Source organism: Ursus americanus, chromosome 3 (genome assembly GCF_024610735.1).
Source record: "Ursus americanus isolate L20-20 chromosome 3, mUrsAme1.1.p, whole genome shotgun sequence".
NCBI classification, from domain to species: Eukaryota; Metazoa; Chordata; class Mammalia; order Carnivora; family Ursidae; genus Ursus; species Ursus americanus.
In genome coordinates this window covers 62,161,534-62,181,334 of record NC_142129.1, presented here as the reverse complement: position 1 = coordinate 62,181,334, position 19,801 = coordinate 62,161,534, and the positions used below count along the sequence as shown (strand labels likewise).

Genomic DNA, 19,801 nt, shown 5'->3' with positions numbered 1-19,801 from the left:
AATTTTTTTTCACCAAAAAAAGTTATAACCTAGCTGAGGAGACTATTCTTCTACTCATTCTAAATGTTTCACCTATCAGAAGATGTAAGAAGTTATTAGAGGTTGCTATTGATTGAGCTGTGGGGGAAAAAAAAATAAAGCTGCTATCCAGGATTCTGCTACATTTTAAATGAAAAGCATCCTGTGAATAGAATGTTAGCTGTTATTGCTGCAGCTGTCTATCTAGATATACTTGGATTTTTCTTTGTTCAATTAGTCAAAACAAAATTGCAAGATAAAATGGATGTTAAGACTCATTTGCGCTTGATTTTTTAAAATACAACATTTAATTCAAATTTTTGGTTACTTCCCAAGATATTTTGTGGTTTCCCAAATATCTACATTTTTGATGGCTTCATTTTACCTAAATGCTATAAAACCATAGTGTATACTATTAGTATGTCACTCTTATTTTCTTTATTTTCTAGAAATTTCTGTGAGATTTTAATGAAATATGTCTACTGCTGAAGTAGTTGGAAGACCACTGTATATTTTCCATTTTGTCAGCTCACTTTTAGAATTTTATTCTTTATATATTGTGATTGGCTTTGAGCACTAGTGGTGAGAAAAATGAGGATATGGACACTGTCATTTCTGGAACTTACAGTCTCGCAAGGAGAGACTATACCATACATATTAGTGTGAAATTACAACTGTCTTAAGTGCCATAAAGGAAAGGTACATGTCACATGAGAGTCTGTGACGGAGATTTTTAAAACACGTCAGAAAGTCAAGGAAGGCTTGCTGTAGGAAGCTTTGCCCCATTGGGGTTCTAAGGGAGTGACTTAGACTGGGGCAGGGAAAACCTTGTAGGTGAAGAGCATGTGCAGAAGGAATGTGTGTCTGCAAAGCCGTGACCAATGTGGCTGGATGGGAGGCAAAATCTGAGATGAGAAGCAGCCAGGGTTCAAGTGAGAGAGCTCATTCTTCATCCCAAGACCAATGGGAAGCCACTGAAATCGTTTCAGTAGGAAGTGATCTGATCATATGTGAACTTCAAAGAAGTCACTCTGGTTTTATGAAGAGAATAAAGAAGAGGGCAAGGAGAAAGAATGATGGAAGACAAAAGTAATAGGCTATTGGAGTATTCCAAATGAGAGAAAATAGTAGCTCAGGCCATGAAGTTTTGAGAGAAGATAGTAGACAGACTTGAGAATTTTTTCAAGTGGCAAACTGCTAACAAACTGCTTTTAAGTATATGAAGAATCCTTTGGTTTTGTTTGTTGTTTGGGTTTTTAATTTGATTAACAGCATGGATGGTGATTCTAGGCCTCTGTTTCTTCCGGTGTAAAATGCAGGGCTTGATCGCTAATGTATGCAGGTCTAACACTACATGGTGAGCTTAACCAATTTGCGAAGGACTCAATAAAATCAGCTTACCAATAATGTCCTATCAAATCACCTTTCCTTTGTCTCCTTTAAGTGATGCATCATGGCCGATCTGAATTATATGAAAGGAACTAAAATAAAATATGAATTCTAGTTAATAATGTAAAGGTTAAATTTAAATGAATTTCTACTGAGTTTATTCATTTTCAGAAAAATGAAATAATTTTTAGCTCTCATTTTTAAAGTTTCTCTGAGCTGTTTCCTGTACCATTTTCAGCTATTTAATGCACTGCCTTCTTTGAGAAGTATGGAATCACTCAGTTCCAAAAACCCACCTGAGGCAAAAACAACCTCTAGAAAGCTCCTACGCTTATTCATTTTGCTCCAGCAACCCTTTGAAGAGCTTAAAACTCTTAATCAATATTTGCTTGAGGTTTTGAGATGATGGCATTTGCATAGTTACAGTATAGACTTTATACTGTATGCTTTACCTGTTGAATTACCTATACTCACTCATGTTTGCCTTTATGGTAATTATCATGTTGACCATGGAAAATGAGAAAGTAAGCCTTGGTGATAGGCATGTTATCAGCTTCCCTACTGGAGATTGCAGACACAGCATGAAAATAAAGCTGGACATAGTTATAATCTCTTTAATACCTTCTAAAAATGTACTTTCATTCTAATTTCTAAATTCATATCTCTCCTTGGATGATTTTTAGAAATACAAAAACATCCCTAAAAATGAACATTTGTGGCATATATTTTAATGTTGTTTTTCATTCTTTCGATTTAGCTGTCCATACATTTAAGATTAACTTAATTACTTCTGAAAATATTTATTTATGGTCTCATTTTATAAATCTTTAGTTGTGTTCCATGTTAAACTGTACACTCCTGTTAAGTAATATAAATTCAGATTAATATTCTGACCAATTCTTTCTTGCGTGGAAAGGACCTGGCATTTACCAATCAGTAAGCTGCTATTCAACATGAATTTAACATAGAAGGTTTTCTCTTTGTGATGAATTTTCTATTTTCCTAGTTAAGAGGAGGCAATAGTCTGCCCTTAAATAAATGTGGTCTATATAACTTGTTACACATCTTTTTCCAAGTTCTTTCTAAAGAAGCAGGACTGTATAGGCAGGAAACACTAGGCAAAGAGTCAATGAACATCTTTTTACTGCAAGTTGTATAAGCTCCCCAAGTTTAAGTGTCCTCATAAATAAAATGATTATAATATCTTTCCTGCTTACTTTATGGAATGATTTTGAGAATCAAGTGAGATAATAATATAAAACCACCAAAAACTGTAAATTGCCACACTAGTGAAATACATCACTGTTTTTTTTAATGGGCAAGCCTTTTATTATATAAATGATGCATGCTTATTAGTTTTATTATTGCATGATTATGAAAATATTGCATTAGCTTCTTATGGTTGCTGTAACGAACTACCGCAGACTTGGCAGCTTAAAACAGCACAGATTGATTCTCTAATAGTTCCAGAGGCTGAAGCTAGCTTCACTGGGCTGGTTCCTTCTGAAGGCTCTAGGAGAAGTTCCCTTCCCTTGCCTTTTCCGCTTTTGGAGGACATCTGTGCTGTAGTTGGTGATGCCTTCCTTGCATCACTCCAACCTCTTATTCTGTCATCGAGTTCCCTCTCTTCTTCTCTAGTCAAATCTTCATCTGTTTCCTGCTTCTAGGGACCCTTCTGATTATGTTTAGGGTCCACCATGATAATCCAGAATAATTTCCTCATCTCAAGAGCCTTAATTTAATCACATCTGAGAAGTCCCTTTTGCCTCTAACGTAACATTCACAGGTTTCCGGGGAATGTGGATGTATTTGGGGCCATTATTCAGCCTACTCCAATTATTAAAAGAGTATCATGGTAGCCAAGTACCTGCAAGGATAGGGAATCAGATGAATGCAGCTAGTTACTGTTCATGGGAGCATTTGCCTGCACTACATTGCCCTAGGGTGGGAAGAGGCTTCCTACCCAAAGACTGAAAAATCCCTGGAACATATGTATTCAATATAAAAATTCATTGGCCTATTCATCAGTAGACATTAAAATTATCACTACTGCAATGTGGGCAGTCCTAAAATGTTTTCGCATGTAAATGGCCCTTAGATTAGAAAGGCCAAGCCAAGAGTGGCTGAGGCCCAACAGGGTGGCTATGGCCAAATGACTGGAAGCATCAGGTGAACCAGGCTCTGCACTCCCAGCCTCACTTTATAGCTGCAAGAGTGTTGTCTGCTTTAAGTATTGGACTTCCAAATATGCTTTTGGTTTAATAAAGGGCAGTGGAAATAAAATAATAGTAACAATAATAATAGTAATTTTTTGAAAATGTCTATTCCAAAAACAATATGATTCTATTCAGCAGTATCTTGACAAGCTATAAAAGTGAGGAACTTCTTTTGATATATAAACAGTAATAGTTACAGGATTCCCTTAAAGAGACTACTACACTGACCCATATATAATCATTCCAATACTTCTTTTCTTTAAAAGCACTATCTAGGCAGAGAGATTTGGGATTTTGTTTTGGGTTTTTTTGTTTTTGTTTTTTTCTTTAAGGTTTATTTATCTCAGAGAGAGAGAGAGCACATGGACAAGAGGGGGAAGGGCAGAGGGAGAGGGAGCAAGAATCTCAAGCAAACTCTGCACAAAGCACAGAAACTCACATGAGACTTGATCCCACCACCCTGAGATCTTGACGAGCTGAAATCAATAGATGGTCACTTAACTGACTGAGCTACCCAGGTACTCCCCTTTCCTTTTTTTTTAAACTTCGCTGTCCTTTAGTAAGTAATCATTTATGATAATGTGTCTTGTTAGAATTCAAGAGTAAAAAGAAGTGTCGAACAAATTACAGTTCTTTGCAATGGCTTAATTCCTAAATGAATTCTTACATGTTTAGTCCTATCCTAGCAAAGCAATATTAATTTTAATCTAAGTGGCTTAAAAGTAAATTAGCATCCTTTCTCATCCCACCCACCATTCACTCAAATTCTTAACCACAGTCCAAATTCCATTGAATTATAGGTAAAACAATAATCACATGGCAGTTTTTCAACTTGTATACAAATTATGTTGTTTTTAGATTTTAACTCAGAAGTCCATGAAATCCTAACACATGAATTAAAAATAGCTAGGTCAAGTAAATAGAATGTGAATGCTAGCCTTTTATTTTCATCTACATTGGCTATGTAAATGTGTGATTATTCACTAGAAAAAAAATCAACAGTTGCTCTTGAATAAGAAATCTAACCTTCACAATTTGTGTTTTGGAAAAAATACAAACTCCAGACTATGCCTGACTAAGAGGTCAAAAGCCAAGAAATAATTAAATATAATATAGAATATCCACCCTTTAACCTTTCTGGTTTTTTGTCTGTTCTCTACAAATGAATCCCATTTCTGACTTCCACCTGCTCATTGCTACTGAGCCTTCTTAACATGATTTCAACCTGAGCCTTCTCCCCTCCTCAGCTTCTACATTTTCCTGCGGTTATTGATGGCATCATAATTCCCCCAGGCTTCAAAGCAGACTATGAGTCACTTCTAACTTTTACCTGTTCTTCATGCCAAGGTGCTGGTAGACATCAAACACCCCTTTTTCTTTCAAATATACTTGGATTTTTATTTTATTTTCAATGTGATGCCCTCACCATAGTCAGAAGCCTTACCACTACTCACTTTGGCTTTTTCAATGCTCAGTTAATATAAGTGCTCAGGCTTAACTCACATTTCCAGCCAATTACCATGCAAATTCTCTTTCAATATTGACTTTATCATTTTACTTTTAAAAATGCTCGATGGTTGTTCCTCAACTCCTTCACAATGTTTCTGAACCTCATTTTACTGATACAGTGTTAGTCCCATAGCTCAGGCCTCCTCGGCCACAGGAGATTTTAATTTTACTGCCCTAAATCCTGACCTCCATTTATGTTGCTTTATTTTGTTGTGATGGCATTTCCTATTAAAATTTCACAGAAATTCAGATTATTCTATATAGTTTTCCTTAACGTTTGAAGTCTTTTACACAGCATAAAACACCACTCTGGCTGTCCAGACTGAAGCAGTACTTGAGTATTGCTTGCTTAGAGTAATCTACATGACAGGTGGCTGATTCTTCGCCACTAGCCAGGTTTTGCAAAGAAATCAGATAAGTTAGTAGATGACGTCGTTGTGCTAATTTTGCTGATGATAATCATCCAATTTCAGAATGAGATTTTTGCCTGAGCTTTGGAACTATATATATATTTCTTCATTTTCATTACTAAAAATAAATGTAGTTAACAGATTTAGGCAAACACTTGTTTTCATAGCATTTGTAAGTCATCATTTGACAAAATCAAGTCCACTTTATACTTTTAACATTTTTATAAGTTAAATAAATTTATAAAACATATTTGACTACGAAAAACATGTAAAATTTTACTTATTTCAAGAAAATGCTTAAACACTAGAGTGGACGCATCAACTTGCTTCAGAATTTCAGACTATCAATAAAAGATTATAAATGTAAGATTATTGGAGTCTAGGGAATGAGTTTTAAGTTGTGAGATGTTTAGCTGTAAAGACCATAGGTTTTAATATTTCAAATGTTCCTCCAATAATTTCCGAAAGGAATCAGGTTGACTTCTTCTTGAGGACACCTTATACAAATATAGGCACTACAGTTATGAAATGAGCATTTTATCCCCTCTATAACCAATGCCCTATCATTAAAGTCAGTAAAACTGAGATTGTTTTGAAGAATGCAAGTAGTTATGCTTGGAATTTACAAAATTGCTTTCAAACTGCACTCCTTCTTTCTCTAAATTAACTCCTCTGATGGATTTTTTTTTCTGGCAGTCTTTTTCTGCTTCCTCAAGCTATAATTAGTCATTGAAAATTGTCTTAGTGCATGCCTGGAAGACATTATAAACTCCAGTCATAGTTCTTCCTCCTTGTTAAGAAAAGTCTCTTTCTGAATGATATAATCTCAGTAACCTAATGACCAGAAAGCGATTTTGGAACATCATGACCACTATTCCTCTTTACAAGGCTGTAGCAGTAACACAGGTACAAAATTATTCGTGCTCTGTCCTTTTAAAGATACCAGTGAAGCAGAAGCAGAGCTAGTAAATCCAGAACAAAAACTTGCCTAATTGTGTACATTTTGGTGACCAGAAAAAATAACCCTATTTTAATAAATATTTTGTGTTTGCATCCAGTTATAAAACTAATAAACTATAAAGGTTGATAAAATTGAAACCAGTCATTCGAAATGTATTTGCAGTTACACTGACACTCATTTCCAGTTTCAGGCTAAAGCAACATTTAAATGCTAGATATTTTATATCTGTAATTTTGAGAGGAAATGCTGAATCAGTTTAAAACAGCTTCAAAGATGCAGATATTCATGTGGGAATTAATTGGCATGAACAAGAAGAAAATTGTTGAAATGATTTACATTTACCTGTTTATAAAATCTCCTGGGTTTCACACTAAACATTATCCAGTGCTTAGCTGTAACTTTGAACATTTTTTCCATTAATCACAACTAAAACACAGAGGTTCTGACAATAACAAATATGGAATGTATCCCACTTTCTCTGTGTGGGTGTGATGAGGAAAGCAATATAAAGTAAAGCCAATAAGTGACAACATAAAGAGAACAAATCAGTATGCCCAGAAGTAGGACAACTTTCTTCAGCAATCCAAACTCTTCTTCTGTGTCCTAATTTGGGAAACAGTTTTACTAGAGCTGTGTGCTTCCGTTTTTGCTCTCAAACATAATACCCTTTAGTCTGTAATTGCAGAGTATTCTGCAATTGCTAATTCTTGTTGAGCCTCCCCCCAGACCACACCTAGCGGGAACTGATTAACATGTAATCTATAATATATATCCTCCACTAGAAGTCAAACTTTCCATTTGATTTTGTGTCTTCACCCTGATGTGTATCATCAGAGTACTTTGCAATAAATTATTACTAAACAAAGTCATAATAAACAAAAATTCTAGTCTTCCCAAATAATCTTTCTAAAATTTTCAAACTGATCTTAATTCTTCTCTTTTAGCAAACCATCAATGCATAATGCATACTATTTTAAGTTTTAAAGAAAATGAACTAAACAGAATAACAGGATATGTGTTCCTATTGATGCATAGCTAATAGAACAAGAAGAGGAGACCTTTAATAAAAATGACACAGAACAGGTAGGAGATAAATCACACATAAATGGCAACTAAAAAGAATAAATAATAAAGCAAATACATTATGCCTTATGAATTTAAAAATGAATGCAAGAATAAAAATGTAATTAGAGCTTTAGAAGATGAGCTGCAAGCAGTATTTCAGTTTAGAGTAGAAACAAATTTTAACTCAAGAATTAAAAAAAAGAGAGAGAGAGAGAATTGGGAAGCAGATCCAGGAGATAAAATATTTGATTAAAGTAGTCACCAGAAAGAGAAAAATTAACTTGTGGAGGAAAACAATCACTGAAGAAATAATCAATTGAAAAAAATGTTTTCATTTAGATTGAAAAGAATCACTGAGGACCAGACAGGATTCAGTCCTTCAGTAGTGCAATCTTTCAATAGATATTTTTCAGCAAATACTATATGCCAGACACTGTCGCAGTCGGAAGGATATAGGAGGGAGTATACATTGTCAGTAGGGGAAGACCGACAAAAAATATATTAATAATTAATATATTATAGAAAGACAGTGCACAGCAAGGATTTAGAGAGTGCTGGAAAGATGCTATTTTTCTTCTATAACTTTTCTTTTCCACTTGATCTGACTTATATATAGAGTGAGGTATAAAAGCCTCCTTTAAGCAGAACAACAAAAAAAATTACAAATAAAAGAAAACCTGAATTCTATACTGAAAAGGCCTACTATATTTCTGGAAAAATTGATTTGCAATGATCATTACATGTCCTGGTAGTTCCTGTTTGTTCCTATCTATGCAAACTTTATCTTCTGTAGTTTCTCTATTATAGAGGTGGTTGTTATGCTTCATAGGATAGATGATGATAGATAGATGATAGATAGATGATAGATAGATAGATAGATAGATAGATAGATAGATAGATAGATAGATGGATAGATAGATAGACAGACAATAGAGAGACATAGCTGCTATATACACATAATTGATATATCTTTATTGTCAGTTATGGCTTGTAGCACTTAAAAAATCCTCATTTTTAGTTAATCATTTTTGGATTGAATTTTACTTTGGCTGACTCCAAGATCAAAATCTGTGATTTTTTGTTACTTTTACGTGTTTGGTACAATTTGTATGACTTTATTTTTAGAATTTCTGAATCATTTGTTTTAGGGGTGTCTCTTGTATGTAGCATTATCATTGTGTTTTGCTTTTTGAGCCAATTTGAAAATTATTTTATTTTATGAGGTGAACTATGCCCACTCACATTTATTGATATGGCTGATGGTTGGCCTATTATATTATTTTATGTTAAATTACTATGGGTACTATATGATATCTGCTTTCTGTAGTTGAATGATTTTGCTTTCTAATAGTTAAAATTTCTTTTGAAATTTGGAAGGTTTGCATTTTTGTCCTAGTGGTCACCTTCCTACTTATATCTTTGTAAAAATGTCCTTAATTCTCTGTCATCTTTTCTACTTGTTTTGTCAGTGTTTAATGCTATCTTTGACTTCCACCTATTTATTGCTCTTTCCATACCCTTTCTTCTCTCTCATTTCATTTGCATTATATCTACTTTGTCAGAATATAAAATGTGCATACTTTATTCTTTCCTATAGTATTGATGTGCTATTTTTCTCTCTTCTGCTCAGCTTTGTGTGAGCTGCAAGCACTAGATCTGCAAGTGCTTGTCACCAATATTCCTTTTGCTGCTCATGTCATAATTTGATGAAGTTCATTTTCTAGTAGATTGCCGAGTAAGGGTTCATGGTTAAAGAATTTTCTGAGTTTTTAACTGACTAAAATGATTTCCTATAGCCTTGGTATTTGAAGGACAGCTAGCAAGTGAGAGCCTTTTGTTTCACAATTTCTTTCCTTGAGATTTCCTTGCTTTGCCAGAATTATGCCAATTTAATTCTCTTACCCTTATATGTTATTTGATCTCATTTGTCTGAAAACTTTGAGGATTTTCTAAATCTCTAAGCTCCATAGTTTAATAGGGTATGTCTCAGATTTGATCATTTCAGTTCTTCCACTTCTAAAAATGTGTTCTGCATGTATATTCATATGGTGAACAGAACTTTTTATACAGAGCTATTCTTGTAAGCAATGCTTGTGTTAGCAAAAGATTGGAAACAACATAAATGTCAACCAATACTTGACTGATTAAATAAATTATTATACATCCATAGAGTGGAATAATCTATACCTATTTTAAAAAACGACAGTCTTTTATGTTCTGAGGCAAAACTGTATCCACAATTTATCCTATTCACCTTATTCCAATCTGACTTCTGTTCCCATAGCTCCACTGAAACTGCTCTTGTCAAAGTTACCAAAGGTTTTCATGTTGCCAAAATCAATGGATTCTTTTCTGTCTTTATCTTACCCTACCTATAAATGATTTATCTCTCAATTAGCCACTGCTGCTTTCTTGAACACTTTTCTTCTTGAGATTTTGTGATACATGCTGGCATTTCTTTTCTCTATGCCTAATCTTTTCTCTTCCTTCTCCTTTATGGGTTTCTCCTCCACTCAACTTGTAAATGTTGGCATACCTCAGGACTCAGTCCTGGTTCCCCTAATCGTCCCTATAACCACCCCTCTCCAGAGATCACAACCATCAAACAGAATTGAAATCACATTTAGACACATCGCTTTCAAGTCCAGAACTCTTCCTTAACATTCCATTGCACTTATAAAATCCAAATGCCTTACAAAACCGATAGTATGTAAATGCTTTGGACCCTGCCTGTCTCTTCATCCTCATCTCCTCTATTCCTTCCCGACCCCACCAACCACAATGATCCAGCAACACTGCTTTGTGACATTTCCCGAGACACATCATACTCTTTCTAATATTAGGAATTTATACCTGTTATTATCTATTCCTGGAATGCTCTTTCCATGGTCTCCCAGTGGCAGTTTTTATACTTCAGAACTAAGCTTAAATGTCACCACATGAGAAAGACTTCCCTAACACACACTAAAGTATTACTTTAGCCTCCAGTGTGGGATAGGTGTACATTACAGGGAGGACAAAATAGATGAGCCATTGGGATATAGAAGAAAACACTACACTGTTGATTTGTATTTATTTTTACTACATCTTTTCAATTATCTGCAGTGTGTATATTTTATATAATTTATAATATAAAATAGTTGTATACATTCACATATGTACATGCAAATATATATACATTTAAACAAATATGCTTCTACAAGGAGCGTACAAAATTTTTAGTTACTATGCGTACTTGGTAATGTATGTTTGAAAACCACTACCCCTGGGGCAGTTGGCTGGCTCTATCAGAAGAGCCTGTGACTCTTGATCTTGGGGTTGTGAGTCCAAGCTCCAGAATGGGTATAGAGATTACTTAAACAAATAAAACTTAAAAAAATTCTAACCCCCCCAAACACTACTCTTGAATTATTCTGTTTATATCCTTTGTGACTTGATTATGAGCTCTAATTATTTTGAGTGTTTTTATATATGTTGTTTCCCAACTAGAAAACTCCATAACAGCAGAAATCATATTTGTCATATTCACTATTGTATCCTCAATACCTAGTATTACTTGAGTGATTGAATGAATGAATGGAATGTATATATATTCATAAATATATATATATATAATATATAATTTATTTAGTTGGTATAGTATAGCATATATAACATCAACTACAATGCAATATTATGCAATCGTATATGTAATATAATTTTTACATTAGCAACAAAGGCTTTAAAATTATTATGAATTTAAACACAAAATTTACAATGCCCATAAGTTGGAAAAAACTAAATTTTTATTTAAAGACCTAACAGAAACCCTGTGTCGATGGAGAGAGATACTGTTTTCCTAGCTAATACAACTTAAAAATTACAAAGTGTCTTTCTTTTATGAGTATCTGAATTTGGGGCAATTACTATCAGAATCCTAATTTTTTTCTCCAAACCGGACAAAATGATTCTCAATTTTATTGGAAAAATTAGTATTAAAAAACTGCTAAGAAAGTTTTAGAAAAAATAGTAGTCTATATGATATTGGGATAAACAAGTGGATAAGAGTTCAATTCAGATTCACACATCACTCATTAAAAGTTCCAATGTATCTACTCAGTTAGATTAGTCCCAAATGGAAAGGAATTAGTTAACAGCACCAATGGAATGGAAATTGACTACTGCATATACTATTGCATGCTAAATATTAACGCATTTCTCCATCATTGTGGCTCAAAAATGATAACGTGTTTGATCTTCAAAGGGTCTTCACATGTATCAAGAAAGTAAATATTAATATTATTTCTAAAATTGTTTGTATGACTGAATTCCAACTGATAAAAGATTTAGGGAATAGAAAGATAGTATCAAAATTTCTGGACAGGAGCAGGTACATATTCCAACAGCATATTTATAGTTATATTTTCATATTTGAGAATGGAAGTAAACTATTGCTTTTAGAAAACAAACCACAGAAAGTAAAACCTAACAAAATCTTCTTTGCTGGTGCAAATATATTGAAGATGGTTCCTTTCTTATCAATGAAATAATAAGGGAGCTTACACTCTAACCCAGGATCAGGGAGAAATATGAGGATACACGTAAATATAGATATATGGAGATAGATAGATAGATAGATAGATAATATATAGATATCAAAAGATACATATATATTTAAAGGAGACTTGTGATAAATAATTCACTCATAATGAGAAAGGAAGTTTTGAGTTTTTTATACATCTTACTTATCTTTTCAAATGTTAGGTTGTGATTAATATATCAAAGTAAACTGCACTGAAGATTTCAAGGCAGAGATACAGGAGAGGTGTTATACACATAGTCCACAGAGAGACTATATTTTTAAAAATCTCTGTTAGATGTCTCTCTTCTCCAAAGTCTCTCCTGGCCATTCCGCTATCATGGGGCACGTGTGTGTATCCCAAATATATGTATATATTTATCTATATGTATATATTTAAACTCATATTTCACCCAGACCCTGAACTACAGTGCAGGTTCTCCTGTGTATCATCCAGCCTTAATGATTGTCTCAAGCACTCTTGCTGAATTCTGCTCCCCCTATTCGATTAACTTCCAATTTTATGCAGAGTAATTGACTCCACTTTAACCTCTAACCTCAAACTTGTACATCCAAATCATCAAAGTGATCAGATTAAACAAGCCTTCAGATTGCTAGGACACATTCTCCTGAGACTATGAAGTGGCTGATATAAAATACGCACTTCTTCTTTCTTCTCTCTTTCTCCTTACAGCCCATTTCCTGAGCATGTACTTATACAGTCACACAGGCCTCTGCACCAAAGTGTCCCATACTTGGTTTAATGCTCTGCTGTTATCTTCTTGAAATTCTCAGTAACTCTTGAAAAAGGGGTTCTGCATTTTTATTTTGCACTGGGTTCTGTAAACTGTGTAGCCCATTTTCCTCTCCCTGTTGTCTCTGTCTCTGTCTCTCTCTCTCTCACACACACTCACACACACTTTCAAGGAGGATTTGACAGACTCAGTACTCATAAGGATAAGCCTGTAAAACTTAAACAATAGTGTTACACCAAGAGGAGTACACACATTATACAGAATGATCTTTTATGGAGAAATACTGAATTCATATTCATATTTTAACCATGTTTCAGAGCCCAGTAAAGCTTGGTATTTGGAAGATGAGGTTTTTAAAAAGAACAATAGAACCAGAAATCTTTAACAAGACCAGAAGTCTTAATGAAATTTTATACCTATAAGAAAGCCAAAGTGTATCAATCCTTAAGATTTTGAGGGAAATTCCAGTAGGAATTAATTAATAAATGTTCAGAGAGTCTGAGTTCCTTTACTAAATGACAGATTAGTATTGATTTTATGTCTGGAATCCAGAAATGATTTCTTCTTCCTCCATCACTTGCAGTTCCATATCATCATATCTCATGTGAACTAACTCCATGTGGAATTGAAAGTAACGCTGTGAAGTATGTAAACTTTTGAAAATCTGAGTCATCTTTTTTTGTGCTTGATTTCTAGCTAGTCTTTCATTTTCATGTTGTTGCCAAGTGCTTTTCCATCTAATTGCATAGGGACTGATTTGTTTAAAACCTCTGTTTAGAGTTGGGCTTTTTTCTCTTCACCGTGGACACCATTCTGGCATTGTTTTCTTGCTTTCATTGTTTCCTAAAGCTCATTTCATCATTTAATTTTCATCCCTTCACCCCTCCCAGATGTGAGTGATATTACCCTTTGGCCTTAAATATATGCTTCTAACAGCTGTTTTGAAACATTCATTGCAAGAGACAGAAATAGAGCCCAAACATTTATGTTACTAATCTAAGCACACTTTTCCTTTAGGGTTTTTGATGATAAAAACTATAGGACATGGATCATGAAAAGAAAGTAGGTCTCTGGAATTTATGGTGGCCTCAGTGAGATAAGGAGATAATTATTGGAGTTCAGGGCTATGGAAATGGTGAGAATTTGAGGGACCAAACTTTCCAGAGTGAGAGAACTTCAGAGGACTGGTCATGGCATTCTGTAAAAATCTCCCTTGAGGAATTACCTGAGTGATAAAATTTGAAGAGCAAAATCATAAGAAAATAAGCAGAAAGCAGCTGCTGAGATTTTAAAAATAGAAGCAGATATTTTGGCAATCTTGTCGTGCAGGGTAGGTGAAAACTGGAGTTTAGGACCACTACAAAAAAGGGCCTTATAAAAGCCTCAGGCTTTCAGTTGAGACTCATGAAGGGGCAACGGCCATGGAATAGAAGCAAAGCAGAAGCAGATTGTCCTCAACCGAAACAACGCCACCTGCACATACTTTCCTGGTCCGCAAGAAGGAAGGTAACAGCATTCAGAGTCTCAACACTTTTTTATTTACAACCTCTGGCATTCAGTCAAAAATTACCAGATATGCTAGAAAACAGGACCAAATGACTGAGAAACCAAAGAATAAAAAAGTAAAAGTAGACCCACAGAAGTTTTAGATATTTGAGTTATCAGGAGTAGACTTTAAAACAACTATTTATAATATGCTCCAAAAATAAATGCAAAGATGGAATTTTTTCACCACAGAATTGGAATTGAATTTTAAAATTAAATAGAAATCAGGGACCTTACAAAAAACTGAAATTTAGATATAGAGGAATTTAACAGGAGATTTATCACAGTAGGAGAAAGAAAATATATATATATATTTTAGAATATATATTAAAGAAAAAATATATATATAGATATATATATCTATATATATATATCTACAGCATTGTCTATACACATACAGAGTACATAGTTGAAGCAAGGAAGTAAAAGATGTGTGTAATAAGAGATATGTGGAACCTAGATAAATAAGCCTTAAATATTTAACTAGAACCCATGGAGGAGAAGAGACAGAGAAGGAAATAGAAGTATGAGAAGAAATACTGGCTGAGAATTTCCCCAAACTGATGAAAAACAGCAAGTCATTTGAAATATTCAGAATACTCTATGAATCACAGCCTGGCTGAATACAAGATTATACCTAAGTACATCATGTAAAACTGCCAAAAACTAAGACAAAAGGAAAACTTTAAAACCTGTAAATAAAAAAGAAAAATTAGTTTAAAAGGGGTAGTTATAAGACTAAAAGCTGACTTTTAAAACAAAACAATGGGAGAGAGAGAGACCATTTACATGCTGAATGAAACAACTGAATCGGTATTTAGGGAAAAAAATATTCTTAAAAAATGAAGGCTAAATACAGACACAAAGACACTTTTGGAAAAACAAAAACTCAGAGAAGTTAAAGCTATAGTTCTTGTCCCGAATGAAATATCAAAGATAATTCCTCAGACAAGAAGAAAATAATCCCTGATTGAAGTATAATAATACAGCAGGAAGAAAAAACACTGGAAAGGGGAAAAGTTAGACTATATCAAAAACAAATATTAAATGCTAAAACAATAATAATAATACAAATTCTGTTCAAAATATATAGATAATCAATATTTGCAGAATTAATGGTGTGAAAGTTGGGAAGGAAATTTTTTAAAGTACTTTAATGAGAAAATGTAAAAGTAATAAAGATATATTTTAATCAGTAAAAGATACCTATTGTAATATATAGGGTAAGCATTTAAAGAACTAAAAAAATAAGAAATAGTCCATTCTTTAAAAAACTAAATAATGACATGGAACAAAGAGCAGATGGGATACAGAATATAAATGGTAAGATTATATAAACCCAAATATGTAAGTAATTAAGTGTTATATATATTAAATACTCTAATTCATAGACAAAGAAAGGTTGTTACACTGGATAAATAAAAATACAACTATTTCTATTTAGAAAGATGTAACACATATGAATGTAAATATATTATATATGTTCATATATGAGTAGATACAGGAAGGATAAAAATACAAGGACATTAAAAGATATCCTAGGGGCTCCTGAGTGGCTCAGTTGGTTAAGCCTTCCATTCTTGATTTCAGTTCAGGTGAGATCAAGACCCACATGGGGCTCTGCACTCAACACAGAGTCTGCTTGAGAATCTCTCTCTCCCTCTCCCTCTGCCCCTTCACCTGCTCACTCACACGCTCTCTCTCTCTCTCTCAAAACAAATAAAATCTTAAAATAAAATAAAATAAATCCTAAAACAGTTATAATCAGACAGGGTGGAAAAAAAATTACAAAAGAAAAAAAGGGAAGTTTGTAATAATAATCAATTAATAGCATTACATTTGTATGTAATATCCTCAAACATATCTCCAAAATACAAAACAAAATTAAAATTTCTGAAATAAAAGCAAAATTCACACATCCAAATAAATAACAGAAGACTTTAATATATTTTCTCAGTAACTTACATCAACAGGAAAAGAAAAAAAAAAAAAGCAGAATAAGCACACAATAAAACTAGACCTAGCATAAAGTATACCCAAAAACTGCAGGTAACTGTTATTTTTGAGCCATTATTTTCAAGTAACAGTTACCAGAATGGATCATATATTAGGTCATAAAGTAGTGCTCAATAAAGTTAAAAGGATGAAAAATATATAAAGGAAATTCTTTGATCACAGTGGAATTAATCAAGAAACTGATATTAAAAGTAACTCTAAGAAACTGAATGTTTGGCAGTCAACACATTACATTTCAAATAACCAATGGAACAAAAGAGAAATCACAATGGCAATTAGAAATATTTTGAACTGAATAATTCTGAATTTCTGACATATAAAACTGGGGAGATGCACTCAAATCTATATACTCAGAGAACAAAGCTGTGCCCTAAATGCATATATTGGGGAAAAAAAAGCCCACTGAAAATTCATGAACTTAACTTCAATCTCAAGAAAAAACAAAAAGAAGAGCAAATTAAGCCTGAAAAAAAATTAAAAAGAGGAAAATAATGAAACAGAAAAATAAAGAAATTTTAAAAAGCCAAAAGAACAATAATATTGATAAATCCCTTCCAAGACACGGAGACAGAAAGTCAAAGACCCAGAGACAGAAAATAAACATGAAGGAGGAAGTGGAGGAGGAGGAGAAAAATTAGTTTTTTAAGGAAGTTTCTTCACAGATATGGGCTGGACAGTATCCAGTTGAATACTCGAGTAGGATTCTCTTCATTTCTCCAGAGTTATTTCTGTATGCAGCTCTCCTCTATCTGGTAATATTTCCTGAAAATTCTGCCTGCTTTAGTCTCCACAAACTCTCAGCCCATATCATCAATTCTAGGAACCCTTGTCTGGGAACTCTTACAAAGGGCTATCAAAGGGTCTCACTTCATTTGTTCCCTATTCCTCCAAATCACTTTCTTTCATTGCCTAATGCCCTGTATTATGTTGTTCTTCTTATAATTTCCCCATTATTGTTTGTTTGGGGAGCATAGGGTAAATCCAGTCTCTGTAATTCCATTTGACTATAAGCAAAAGTACTAAAAAATATTCAAAAGCAATTGTATTTTAAAGGAAAAACACCAAAATACATTAACTTCTAGCTAATAGAATCAAAACCATGTCTAACATTTAGTGAAAAAAAATATCTTTCAAGTTGAGAGGGGAAAAAAATCAATCTACTACTATCCTCTTGAGAAATTATGTTTTCTTGTCAAGGCAGCTGTGGAAACCATCTGTGCATATACCCAAGATTTTCAGCTATGTAATATCTTAGTTACGTAAATATACAGTTATGTAACACCTGTTAATCTCCTGATCTTTTTGAAGGCAGATCTGTGTTATTACTGACTGAGCCTAGAAGGTACTCTCGTGTAATGAGCTACTTCCTAGACATTAGCAATGAAATGCCTTCCTGATGGACATACAGGTGACAATGTCCTTTGTAGATATGTCAAAATCTGTAAAAGAAATTCCAAATATATTTGCTTGGAATGCATTCTGTTTGCTGACCTGATACAGGGTAGAGTTATGAGAGTATGTTTTCCTTTTGATATGGTAATAGTGATTCCAGCGTTCAAGTCTGGATTCTTGAGACTTAAAAAATGGGATCACTACTTTGCCTTTCATGAGAAGGAATATTCAAAATGAAATTGTAATCCTACTCTGTGATAAAACATCAATTTATCCAGCTGTCTTGCTCTAAACAGTGGTGTTGGCAATGCAGACCAGTTTTACCAGAGTTGAAATAACTAAGGAAAGAAAATAAAAAGGAACTAGATTCTTAAGTAAAGTATCAAAAACAAGAGGCAAGAGATACCACCTTGATATTCACAGAAAACAAATCTCAATTGGTACTCTAAATTCTTTTGGTTTTATTGTAAAAAAAAATCAATTTAAATTTTATTATTCCACATATCCTTCCTTACATAGAACATATTTTGCCAAATAATATTTATTCATTCTTTAATGACTGTGTTAGATTAGCATCTTCAAAAGCAGATCTTGAGACTAAGACTTGAGTATGAGTAGTTCAAGAGATGATTCTAAGAATCACTGGTGGGATGATGGCAAAGTGAGATGGAAAAAGGAAGAGAGTCAATATAGGGTGTGCAAATGAGCCAGTATCTACTGTAAGCAACTGGGGTTTACTTCTGCTGGAGACTTAAAAATTGATAATAAGATTAAAGTTCCAAGAGTAGTTAAAAGTACTGAAGGATTATATTTGCAACAACATGGATGGACCAAGTGGGCATTATGCTAAGTGAAATAAGTCAGACAGAGAAAAACAAATACCATATGATTTTACTTATACACGAATCTAAAAAACAAAACAAATGATGAAACAAATAAAAAGTAGAACAGACCCATAAATACGGAGCTGGATGACAGAGGGAAAGAGGATGGGGGAGAATGGGCAAAATAGGTGAAGAAACAGGTATTCCAGTTATGGAATGAATAAGTCATGAGTATAAAAGGCACAGCATAGGGAATATAATCCATGGTATTGTGTGGTGACAGATGGCAGCTACACTTGAGGTGAGCATAGCACAACATAGACTTGTGGAATCACTAAATCATTGCTGTACACCTGAAACTAATGTAACACTGGGTGTCAACTATACTTCAATTTAAAAACAAATATACTGAGCAGAATAATTTGTTTGTAAGATTTTATTTATTTATTTTAACAGAGATAGAGACAGCCAGCGAGAGAGGGAACACAAGCAGGGAGAGTGGGAGAGGAAGAAGCAGACTCATAGCAGAGGAGCCTGATGTGGGGCTTGATCCCAAACGCCGGGGTCACGCCCTGAGCCAAAGGCAGACGCTTAACGACTGTGCCACCCAGGCGCCCCTGAGCAGAATAATTTTAACATCTGGTACAAAGATTGAGAACGTTTTTATTACTCAGTTTCTTTATTCTTTAACAATTAATAATTATCCAATAAATCAACTGACTTAGAAACTTCAGGAAGGTTAATTCTCTAGTGAACACAAACCATAGTTTGAAAGTTTCTGTATTTTTAGGAATGTATATATTGGTGAAAGGGGGTTGTACGAACGCATCTCTTATTATTTTGTGTTCAGATAATTCGTCTTGTCTTAGGAAAAGAAAGTGGCAAAAACAGTTATTTCAGGATTCTGATAACTTCGACTTTGGTTTTAAGAGCACTTTGACTTTATTACACGTGATGTCCTAAACTTTTATCAAAAAACTGCTTTCATTTGCAATAAAATTGTGAACAAACATTGCCCCCTTACGTAATGTTCCACGTGGAAAGATTTTAGCATATGGCCAGATATAAAACTTATCCCTTTAGTAATTAATATATTTAGTTCTTTCTATCATCTTGCTTTATTTTGAGTCCTGACTTCCAGAA

The 19,801-nt window shown here is 33.8% G+C and overlaps 1 long non-coding RNA gene across 18 annotated transcripts in view; it reads right to left on the bottom strand.

Annotated features, from left to right (window-relative positions):
- LOC123789238 (uncharacterized) overlaps positions 1-19,801 on the bottom strand; it is a 685,069-nt gene that overhangs the window by 446,233 nt on the left and 219,035 nt on the right. The window lies entirely within an intron of this gene.